Genomic DNA, 13,185 nt, shown 5'->3' on the forward strand with positions numbered 1-13,185 from the left:
ACAAATCTATCTTCTTGTAGGTGAACTGTTCAAAGAACAAGGCCAACCGTACGAAAATGAAATTCCAACTGACGACAGGATCTCGTAGCTATATTACACACTGCGAGGCTCTTGTAATTAGCTATTGTTTCACTCTTTTCAATGTACCATATTATTAGATCTATATTGACTTGTTCGAAATGCAGAGGAAAGCCCGCAAGGAACAAAAAGTACCTGAACCAAATGCTGTGGAAATCTTCAAGGACTGTCACACCAACAAGAAGAAGGGCATGACTACACCAGTCAAAGCCGCTGTTGTAAGTCCTTAATCCTCATGCCTTTTAACTACCACTTACTCTGACTTGTGCCTTGAACTGCATGGTTTGCAGCCAATGTCTATTACTCTTTTCAATTTTATACACAATTGTCTTTATCATTGCACCTTACAAGGTTTAAAAGGGAGGAGTGATGTTCCTTTGATCTTGACCCGTAATCTAGTTGCGTGCTGGACTTGCCCACACAACGTTACAATTGCTTGTTTGTCTGTTCTCAGATGTTTTGTGATATGAATGATGTCATACTATGCTTACCGTATTATAAACTTCGTCTCTTTATCCTTAGCCCTCAATACAATGTGAAGAAATAGACAATATATTAGCAATGGTACATGGTCATATGTTTGGAACCTGGTTTTATTATGTACTTTGCAATAAAATACAACTAATATTTTACATCGGTTCACCAGAATAAGTTCTGTATATAGAACAAAGCTATTTTGTTTGGTTTTGCTGCCTCCTTAATATCTTTTGTTCTGGTACTACTAATGTAAAACCTCAACTTTTCAGCGAGCTATGGAAAACATGGTGGAACCGCCACCTTCTGAAGGTGGCGAGGCAACTATAACCGCAATGTCAGCTCTTGCTGCAGTGGGTCAGTACCTGTCCACTAACAGTGCCAAAAGCACGTTCCTGCATAATACTGGGTTGGTTGTTAAGGCAATATCGTCCAAACTGCCTCATGATCAAGATATGCAAGCTCAAAGCAATGTTGTATCTGCGCTCCAGACACAAGTCCATTCCCTAACAGAGGCCCTTTGTGAAACAAGGAGAAACATTGCTCAATGTCGTCAAGATATGCATGGTTTTGAAACCAGACTATCAGACATTTGCTATGTTGTTCAGGAGCCTAGGGGAAATGAAGGCGAGGCTTATGGTGCTCCATCGGACAATACAACATGAAAACGTAACAGTCAGGTCAAATGAACCGAGCTTCTGAACTTTTGGTGCTGCATTTATCTGCTAGACTGTTAAATTTTATGCCAACCTTCCTTTTGTTATATAGTTGTAATTTATTTTGGTGCGATACAAAATTTATTATTAACGTGCAACCACCGGCTGAAGAAAACAGTAAGCCATTTTTGTATAGTGTAGGGTGTTCCCTATATTTGCACTGGTGGCGATCTTTGATGCCGAGTGGATGTAATCTGTGCAATTGCCTTAATAGCCTAGCGTTAGTTTCGGCCTTATTTATTTCCTAGTCTTCTTTTCCCCTGGTTTGCTAGTGGTCGCAACTACCCATGGGCCATATACGGGCCGTAGGATCCATGGGTCTCCTACGGGCCGTCGATAAATGGGCCTGTAATCGGTGGGCCTTGGGCCGTCGATAAATGGGCCTGTAATTGGCGGGCCTCGGGCCGTCGGATAAATGGGTCTACATGGCCCATAATAGGGCATAATTGGTATCGGCCCAGCACGGTAACGGGTCGTTAACAGGCTGTAGGACTGCAAAAGCTTAATTCTGTCACAGGCATAACGGATCGTTAATGGGCCAGAATATAGGACGGGCTGGCCAGAAACGGGCCGACTCTTGCCATGGGACGAATTTGTCCCATTAGGTAACAGGCCAGTAACGGGCTGACTCTTGCCATGGGCCGAATTTGGCCCATTTGGGGAACATGCCAGTAACGGGCTGACTCTTGCCATGGGCCGAATTTGGCCCATTAGGGGAACAGGCCAGTAATGGGCCGGAAGTAATCGAGGGCCGAAAAGGAGCCCAAGAACATATGGGCCGTCAATAGGCTGAAAGCTAACACGGGCTGGAAACGGCCCATGTAAATCATGAGTCGTTAGCGGGTACAAAGAAAATTACTGTTCATTATGGGCTAGAGTCACCGTGGGCCTGTAAAGGGCCAAAAGAGACGAAGGCCTCATATGGGCCGAAAGACGTCGTGGGCCATACATGGGCCGAAAGTGAAATGGGCTGGTGTTCTATTCGACGGCCCACATGACGTTGTTGGTCCGATTTCGTTTAGTCCTAACGGGCCATGAGTTAACGGGCCGTAAAATGGGCTATTTGCAAAGAGACCGTTAACACGCTTTTCATGGGCCAGCCCGTTAACTTTTGACCAAGTGAAATGGGCCGGCTTTGTAAGCTAAATGGGCCAGTGGTGGGCCGTGGCACGTGTCGACATATCATAGGTGCGTATCTGACCCACTGACGAGATGACACGTGTTTCGTCCGGCCAATAAGAATTTTACACGTGGAAATTTCCCATTGGTCAGGGCTGTTAATGGGTTATCGGATCCAAAACCCGACCCGATAGATTAACGGTGTTCCTCTACGGTGGATGCCACGTGTGGGTCACCCTTGATGAAAGAACTTCTATGACGCGCGATTTATCGTCATGGAAGTGGACACTTCCGTGATGATAATTTTGGTAATGTCATGGAACACTTCTACGACGGCACAGGTATGACTATCTTGATTCTGTCATAAATTTGTCATGGATGTACATGCATGACAAAAAAACGCGACCTACTGTGACAAACACGTATCATCACGGAAGTGTATTTTTTTTAGTGAAAAGAGAGAAGAAGCCATCTAGCTAATAACTATGGACCCGAAGGTCTGTGGTAAACTACTCACAACTCATCGGAGGGGCTATGGTGTTGATGTAGAAGCCCTCCGTGGCCGAGTCCCCCTCCGACGGAGTGCCGATGAAGGCTCCGAGATGGGATCTTGCGAATACAGAAGGTTACGGCGGTGGAAATTGTTTTTTGTTGGCTCCCTGGATGTTTTTGGGGTAGATGGGTATATATAGGAGGAAGAAGTAGGTCGGTGGCCGCCCGAGGGGCCCACGAGTCAGGGGGCGGGCCTTGTAGGGGTTGGCGCGCCCTCCACCCTCGTGGCCGCCTCAGCTGCTTCTTGGCTTGCACTCCAAGTCCTCTAGATTACGTTCATTCCAAAAATCATGCTCCCGAAGGTTTCATTCCGTTTGGACTCCGTTTGATATTCCTTTTCTTCGAAATACTGAAATAGGCAGAAACAATAGCAATACAGGCTGGGCCTCCATTTAGTAGGTTATTCCCAAAAATTGATATAAATTTGTAAAATAAAGCCCATAAACATCCAAAAGGGGTAATATAATAGCATGGAACAATCAAAAATTATAGATACGTTGGAGACGTATCAAGCATCCCCAAGCTTAATTCCTACTCGTCCTTGAGTAGGTAAATGATAAAAACAGAATTTTTGATGTGGAATGCTACCTAGAATAATCTCAATGTAATTTTCTTTATTGGGCATGAATGTTTAGATCCAAATGATTCAAAATAAAAGTTCATATTGACACAAGAAATAGTAATACTTCAAGCATACTAATCAAGGCAATCATGTCTTCTCAAAATAACATGGATAAAGAAAGTTTATCCCTACAAAACCATATAGTGTTATGCTTCATTTCCGTCACACAAAAATGCTCCCAAATTCTACACCCCCATGACAAGCCGAGCAATTGTTTCGTACTTAAATAATCTCAAACTTTATCAACATTCACACAATACATGAGCGTGAGCCATGGATATAGCACTATGGGTGGAATAGAATATGATGATGGGGATTGTGTGGAGAAGACAAAAAAAGAAAGTCTCACATTGACGAGGTTAATCAACGGGCTGATGTCAACATGAGGAGTAGGGATTGCCATGAAACGGATGCACTAGAGCTATGAATGCAAGCTCAACAAAAGAAACTAGTGGGTGTGCATCCAACTTGCTTGCTCACGAAGACCTAGGGCATTTTTAGGAAGCCCATCGTAGGAATATACAAGACAAGTTCTATAATGAAAAATTCCCACTAGTATATGAAAGTAACAACATATGAGACTCGCTATATAAAGAACATGGTGCTACTTTGAAGCACAAGTGTGGAAAAGAGATAGAAACATTGCCCCATTTTTATTTATTTTCTTTTTTTTCTTTTCCTTTTTTTGGGCCTTTCCTTTTTTAGCCTTTCTTCTTTTTTTTTTCTTTTTTTGTCTTTCTTTTTTTTCTTTTTGGCCTTCCTTATCTTTTCTTTTTCTTTTTGGGTACAATGCTCTAATAATGATGATCATCACACTTTTATTGATTTACAACACATGAATTACAACTCGAAATTAAAACAAGATATGACTCTATATGAATGCATCCGGTGGTGTACCGGGATGGTGCAATGAATCAAGAGTGACATGTATGAAAAATTATGCATGGTGGCTTTGCCACAAATACGATGTCAACTACATGATCATGCAATGGCAATATGACAAAAGTAATGCATGTCATGATGATAAACAGAACAGTGGAAAGTTGCATGGCAATATATCTCGGAATGGCTATGGAACTGCCATAATAGGTAGGTATGGTGGCTGTTTTGAGGAAGATATAAGGAGGTTTATGTGTGATAGAGCGTATCATATCACGGGGTTTGGACGTACCGGCGAATTTTGCACCAACTCTCAAGGTGAGAAAGGGCAATGCACGGTACCGAAGAGGCTAGCAATGATGGAAAGGTAAAAGTGCGTATAATCCATGGACTCAACATTAGTCAAAACAACTCATATACTTATTGCAAAAATTTAGAAGTCATCAAAAACCAAGCACTACGCGCATGCTCCTAGAGGGATAGATTGGTAGGAAAAGACCATCGCTCGTCCCCGACCGCCACTCATAAGGATGCACAATCCAAGGACACTTCATGTTTCAAATTTGTTATACAACTTTAACCATACGTGCATGCTACGAGACTTGCTAACTTCAACACAAGCATTCTTTAAATTCATAATCACCTAACTAGCATGACTTTAATATCACCACCTCCATATCTCAAAACAATTATCAAGTATCAAATTGATCATAGCATCCAATTCACTTCCTATGATAGTTTTTATTATACCCAACTTGGATGCCCACCATTCTAAGACCAATTTTATAACCATAGCAAATACCATTCTGTTCTAAGAGACTCTCGAAATAATATAAGTGAAGCATGGGAGACTAGAAATTTCTACAAAATTAAGCCACCACCATGCTCTAAAAGATATAAGTGAAGCACTAGAGCAAAAACTATCTAGCTCAAAAGATATAAGTGAAGCACATAGAGTATTCTAATAAATTTCAATCAAGTGGGATTCCCCCAAAAGGTGTGTACAACAAGGATGATGGTGGTAAACTAAAAAGCGAATACTAATATCATACACGACACTCCAAGCAAAACACATATCATGTGGTGAATAAAAATATAGCTCCAAGTAAAGTTACCAATGAACGAAGAGAAAGAGGGGATGTCTTCCGGGGGCATCCCCAATCTTTGGCTTTTGGCTATTCTTGAATATCTTGGGGTGCCATGGGCATCCCCAAGCTTAGGCTTTTCCCACTCCTTATTCCATAGTCCATCAATTCTTTACCCAAAACTTGAAAACTTCACAACACAAAACTCAACAGGAAATCTCATAAGCTCCGTTAGTGAAAGAAACCAAAACCACCACATAAGGTACTGTATTGATCTCATTCTTTATTTATTTTGGTGTTAAACCTACTGTATTTCAAGTTCTCTATGGTTCATACCACTTAATACTAGCCATAGATGCATTAAAATAAGCAAACAACACACGAAAAACAGAATCTGTCAAAAACAGAACAGTCTGTAGCAATCTGTAACTAACGCAAACTTTTGGAACTCTAAAAATCCTGCCAAAATAGGAAGTCCTGGAAAATTTGTATAATAATCTACGAAAAAATAATCAACTCAAAAGCACGTTTCTGTGATTTAACAAAACTAATTTCGTGCGTGCAAAGTTTCTATTTTTCAGCAGAATCAAATTAACTATCACCATAGGTTATCCTATAGGTTCTACTTGGCACAAACACTAATGAAAACATAAAAACACATCTAAATAGAAGGTAGATGCAAAATTTACTACTAAACAGAAACAAAAACAAATAAACAAACAAAATTGGGTTCCCTCCCAACTAGCGCTAACGTTTAATGCCCCTAGCTAGGCATAAAAGCGAAGATAGATCTAAGTAGTGCCATCTTTGGCACTCAATTCATAAGTAGCTCGCATGATAGATTCATAAGGTAATTTAATTTTCTTTCTTGGAAAGTGCTCCATGCCTTTCCTTAATGGAAATTGGAATCTAATATTCCCTTCCTTCATATCAATAATCACAACAATCGTTCTAAGGAAAGGTCTGCCAAGAATAATAGGCCAAGAAAGATTGCAATCTATATCAAGAACGATAAAATATACGGGCACCAAATTTCTATTTGCAACAATGAGAACATTATTGATCCTTCCCATTGGCTTTTTAATGGTGGAATCCGCAAGGTGCAAATTTAAAGAGCAATCATCAAGATCATGGAAACCTAGAATATCACATAAAGTTTTCGGAATCGTGGAAACACTAGCACCCAAATCACACAAAGCATAACACTCATGATCTTTAATTTTAATATTTATAGTAGGTTCCCACTCATCATTAAGTTTTCTAGGTATAGAAACTTCCAAATTAAGTTTTTCATCATAAGATTGCATCAAGGCATCAACGATAAGTTTGGTAAAAGCTTTATTTTGATTATAAGCATGAGGAGAATTAACAACGGATTGCAACAAGGAACTACAACCTTCTAAATAACAATTATCATAATCAAATTCCTTGAAATCCGAGATAGTGGGTTCAATGCTATTTAAAGTCATGACCTCTCCAATCCCACTTTGACCAAATTTAGCATCAAGATCTAGAAACTCCAAATTATTGGGACGCCTTCTAACTAAAGTTGACTCATCTCCAGTCTAATTTTTATCAAGATTCATATTGCAGAACAAAGATCTAATAGGAGACACATCAATAACTTTAAGATCTTCATCATTATTTTCATTGAAACTAGAAGAACACGCCTTTACAAAGCAATCTTTCTTAGCACGCAATCTAGCGGTTCTTTCCTTGCACTCATCAATGGAAATTCTCATTGCTTTGAGAGACTCATTGATATCATGCTTAGGAGGAGTAGATCTAAGTTTAAGAGAATCAACATCGAGCGAAAGTCTATCAACGTTCCTAGCCAAATCATCAACTTTGAGCAATTTTTCTTCAAGCAAGGCATTAAAATTCTTTTGAGAGATCATAAATTATTTCACACTATTCTCAAAATTAGAGGGCATCTTATTACCATAAGAATTATTGTAGGAATTTCCATAATTATTAGAGGAATTACTAGGGAACGGTCTAGGATTAAAGTTTCCTCTATAAGCATTGTTTCCAAAACTATTCCTACCAACAAAATTCACATCCATAGATTGATTATTATTCTCAATCAAAGTAGACAAAGGCATATCATTGGGATCAAAAGGAGAACTCTTAGTAGCAAATAATTTCATAAGTTCATCCATCTTTCCACTCAAAACATTGGTTTCTTCTATAGCATGCACTTTTTTACTAGAAGATCTTTCGGTGTGCCATTGAGAATAATTAGCCATAATATTATCAAGAAGTTTTGTAGCATCTCCTAACTTGATTTCCATAAACGTGCCTCCCGCGGCCGAATCTAAAAGATTTCTAGAAGCAAAGTTCAAACCGGCATAAAAATTTTGTATGATCATCCATAAATTCAAACCATGAGTAGGGCAATTGTGAATCATCAATTTCATTCTTTCCCAAGATTGGGAAACATGCTCATGATCAAGTTGTTTAAAATTCATAATATCGTTGCTAAGAGTGATGATCTTAGCGGGAGGAAAATATTTAGAGATAAAAACATCTTTGCACTTGTTCCAAGAATCAATACTCTTTTTAGGCAAACACGAAAACCAAACTTTAGCACGATCTCTAAGTGAAAACGGAAATAACTTCAATTTAACAATATGATTATCCGTATCTTTCTTCTTTTGCATATCACACAAATCAGCAAAGTTGTTTAGATGGGTAGCGACATCTTCACTAGGAAGGCCGATGAATTGATCTTTCATAACAAGATTCAACAAAGCAGTATTGATTTCACAAGACTCAACATCATTAAGAGGATAAATCGGAGTACTAAGGGAATCATTATTATTGGTATTGGAGAAATCACACAATTTGGTATTATCTTGCGCCATGGCGACAAGTAATCCAACACACAAGCAAACAGAAAAAAGGCAAGAGAAAAAGAGAGGAGAAGATTGGGAAAGAGAGGGCAAATAAGACGGCAAGGGTGAAGTGGGGGAGAGGAAATCGAGAGGTAAATGACAAATAATGTAAATGCGAGGGATATGAGTTTGTGATGGGTACTTGGTATGTCTTGACTTGAGCGAAGACCTTCCCGGCAACGGCGCCAGAAATCCTTCTTGCTACGTCTTGAGCTTGCGTTGGTTTTCCTTGAAGAGGAAAGGGTGATGCACCAATAGTAGTGTAAGTATTTCCCTCTGTTTTTGAGAACCAAGGTGTCGGCGTTCTAGGAACGGGGGTACCCAGACTTGCCTGCATGTGGCCTGCGGTGTGGCTCAAGTGGTGGCCCAGTACGGCCCATCTTCATCGACTCAAGCTGAAGACCCTCGCGAGGGGCCAAGCCTCGTGGGGCGGACGACGCAAGGCTTCCTCAGGAGCGGCCTCACCAGGCAGGCTCGCCAGGAGGCGGAGAGATCAAGGCAAGGAGCGCAGTGTCCTTGTTTCCTCTTTGGTGCAAAGGGGCAAGCACACGCGCGGAGTACCGAGGCATCAGGCAAAGGTTACCATTTCGGTGCAACGAGACCAAGACCAGCAGAGCGGCAGGACGGAGGTCACCGTGGAGCCCAAGACGGTGTCATCACCAGTGCATTTGGCAGCCGAAGACCAAGTTTAGTCAGGATAACTTGTACTAGATGTTCCCCTTCAAAATTGTCGTTGTTGGCGCCCTTCCCGCTCAATATTTGGGGAGAGGGACAGGGCCTCTATTTATTGGGCTAGCCACCACAGTAGAAGATAGGAGATCCGCATTCCACCACAAGAACACCTCTCACGAGGTTGTTCTTCCTTTGTACTGTTCATCATCAGCCCCTGAGGCAATCCACCACACCACACACTAGACTATGGTATTACACCACAATGGTGGCCCGAACCAGTATAAATCTTGTGTCCCTCGTGTTGTTCGTCACTTAGCTTAGATTCTCAGCAAGGCATTGGGACGTGGATCGGTAGGGGGAAGATCTTCAGCGCACCCCAGAGTTCGAACCTTAAGGGTTTTGCCGGAACCTGATTTCTGCCATTTGGCGTGCCAGGTAGGGGTGTGATGGAATCTTTCTTCCACAGTCCCGCGTTCCACCGCTTCGTCGTCTCCATGTCCGGCGACCCGATGGCGAACAACGACCGCTGGGCGGCGTGGCCCGCCTACGCCGCGCCGCCTGCCCAAGTTGACCTCAACCCCGCGCCTCAGGCAGCCCGCGCTCCACAAAACGCTGTGGGGCGCGGGCGAAGCGGCCAAGCGCTGCCTGCCCTTACCCCGCGGCAGGTATGATCAGCAGCAAGGGCCTCAAACCACGCCGCGGCGACAGCACCGCACACCCGACGGGAGTAGGCGAACATGAAGGCCGCGCTCACGGTGGCTCGAGAACTGCTATGGTACACACTGCAGGAAAGCGGCCACGACGTGTTGCTGGAGCGCGTCGCCGAGCTCCTGGATGCCGCCGCTTCATGAGCACCTCCGTTCTGCGTCCAACTTCCACCCCAGGGCCCGGGCGGATCACACGGTGATACATCTCCGTCGTATCTACTTTTCCAAACACTTTTGCCCTTGTTTTGGACTCTAACTTGTATGATTTGAATGGAACTAACCCGGACTGACGCTGTTTTCAGCAGAATTGCCATGATGTTGTTTTTTGTGCAGAAAATAAAAGTTCTCGGAATGACCTGAAACTCCACGAAACGTCTTAGAAAAAATAATAAAAAAATCCTTGCCAAAGATGAAGACCAGGGGGCCCACACCCTGTCCACGAGGGTGGGGGGTGCCCCCCCTAGGGCGCGCCCCCCTACCTCGTGGGCCCCCTGGTGGCCCTCCGACACCAACTCCAACTCCATATATTGGCTTTCGGGGAGAAAAAAATCAGAGAGAAGAAATCATCACGTTTTACGATACGGAGCCGCCGCCAAGCCCTAATCTCTCTCGGGAAGGCTGATCTGGAGTCCGTTCGGGGCCCCGGAGAGGGGGATTCGTCGTTGTCATCATCATCAACCATCCTCCATCACCAATTTCCTGATGCTCACTGTCGTGCGTGAGTAATTCCATCGTAGGCTTGCTGGACGGTGCTGGATTGGATGAGATTTATCATGGAATCGAGTTAGTTTTGTTAGGGTTTGATCCCTAGTATCCACTATGTTCTGAGATTGATGTTGCTATGACTTTCCTATGCTTAATGCTTGTCACTAGGGCCCGAGTGCCATGATTTCATATCTGAACCTATTATGTTTTCATGAATATATGTGTGTTCTTGATCCTATCTTGCAAATCTATAGTCACCTACTATGTGTTATGATCCGGCAACCCCGAAGTGACAATAATCGGGACCACTCCCGGTGATGACCTTAGTTTGAGGAGTTCATGTATTCACTATGTGCTAATGCTTTGTTCTGGTTCTCTATTAAAAGGAGGCCTTAATATCCCTTAGTTTCCAATAGGACCCCGCTACCACGGGAGGGTAGGACAAAAGATGGCATGCAAGTTCTTTTCCATAAGCATGTATGACTATGTACGGAATACATGCCTACATTACATTGATGAATTGGAGCTAGTTCTGTGTCACCCTATGTTATGACTGTTACATGACAAACCGCATCCGGCATAATTATCCATCACTAATCCGGTGCCTACGAGTTTTCCATATACTGGTTCTCGCTTACTTACTTTTCCGTTGCTACTGTTACAATCACTACAAAATACCAAAAACATTACTTTTGCTGTCTTTACTTTTGTTACCGTTACCACCACTATCATATTACTTTGCTACTAAACACTTTGCTGCAAATGCTAAGTTTCCAAGTGTGGTTTAATTGACAACTCAGCCGCTAATACTTGAGAATATTCTTTGGCTCCCCTTGTGTCGAATCAATAAATTTGGGTTGAATACTCTACCCTCGAAAACTGTTGCGATCCCCTATACTTGTGGGTTATCAAGACCTTTTTCTGGCGCCGTTGCCGGGGAGCATAGCTCTATTCTTGGAGTCACTTGGGATTTATATCTGCTGGACACTCTGAAGAACTTGAAAGATGATCGAACTACTATTTTGCCCTCAACTACGAGGGGAGGTAAGGAACTGCCATCTAGCTCTACACTAGATTCACCTTCTGTTATATGTAAGCTTGCGACGCCTAAACCTGCTACTGCTATGAATTCTGATATGTCGCATGTTATTGATGATGCCACTTCTGCTATGCATGATACTTATGATGAAACTACTTCTATGCTTGATACTACTGTGCCCCTTGGTGAATTTCTAGATGAACAAATTGCTAGGTCTAGAGAAAGAGAAATTATTGAATCTGAATATGATGATGAGAGTGATGATGAGAATATGCCTGCTATTCCTGAGGGTTATCTTTTTGATGCGGAATCTTCTGCAGCTATTTTTGCTTGCCAGGATAGATACGAACCTAAGAGGTTGCTAGTTAAATGGAGTAAAGAATCTCTTAGAGATAGAATGAGACCTGACCCTGCTTTTGCTACTTCACCTATCTGTGTTCCCGATAAGGATTATTATGAATTTTCTGTTGATCCAGATATAATTACTTTGGTTGAATCTGATCCTTTTTATGGCTATGAATCTGAAACTGTTGTGGCACATCTTACTAAGTTAAATGATATAGCCGCCCTGTTTACTAATGATGAGAGATCGTGCTACCTTTATTTACTCAAAATATTTCCGTTCTCATTAAAGGGTGATGCTAAGATATGGTTTAATTCTCTTGATCCTGGTTGTGTGCGTAGCCCCCAGGATATGATTTATTACTTCTCTGCTAAATATTTCTGTGCTCATAAGAAACAAGCTGCTTTGAGGGAAATATACAACTTCGTGCAAATTGAAGAAGAGAGCCTCCCACAAGCTTGGGGAGGCTTCTCAAGTTACTTAATGCTTTGCATGATCATCCTCTTAAGAAACCTGAATACTTGATATCTTTTATAATGGACTAACTAATGCTTCCAGAGATTACCTGGATAGTTGTGCTGGTTCTCTTTTCAGGGAAAGAACACCGGATGAAGCTGAAATTCTATTGAACAATATGTTGACAAATGAAAATAATTGGGCACCTCCCGAGCCACCTCCTGAGCCAGCTCCAGAGCCAATTACTGAGCCTATTCCTAAACCAACTCCGAAGAAGAGAGGTGTTCTATTTCTCAGTCCCGAAGATATGCAAGAGGCAAAGAAATCTATGAAAGAAAAAGGTATTAAAGCTAAAGATGTTAAGAATTTACCTCCTATCGAAGAAATACATGGTCTTAATTTACCGCCTGTTGAAGAAGTATATGATCTCAATTCCTTATTCACTGAAGAACCTCCTGATCCTGATATCCCGACACAGGTAGTAAAGGTAAATTCTCTCTATAGATATGATAAAGCTGAAGTCCCTCCTACTGAAATTGCTAGTCAGCGCTTGGATGAGTTTGATGACTTTATGTTTAAGCAAGATTACTTTAATGCTTATTTTGGTAGACAATTAAAACAGAATACCTTTATGATTAAACGCTTGGGTGATTATATGGCTGATATTAGAGGTGAACTTAAACTTGTTAGCAAACATGCTTCTATGGTTAGCACTCAAGTAGAACAAGTACTTAAAGCTCAGAAAGAAGTGCTTGATGAAATGAATAGTAAGAAAAATGATTATGCTGTTAGAGTTGCAACTAGAACTGGTAGAATGACTCAGGAACCTTTGTATTCTGAA

The sequence above is a fragment of the Triticum aestivum genome, chromosome 7B, assembly GCF_018294505.1.
Source record: "Triticum aestivum cultivar Chinese Spring chromosome 7B, IWGSC CS RefSeq v2.1, whole genome shotgun sequence".
Lineage (NCBI taxonomy): Eukaryota > Viridiplantae > Streptophyta > Magnoliopsida > Poales > Poaceae > Triticum > Triticum aestivum.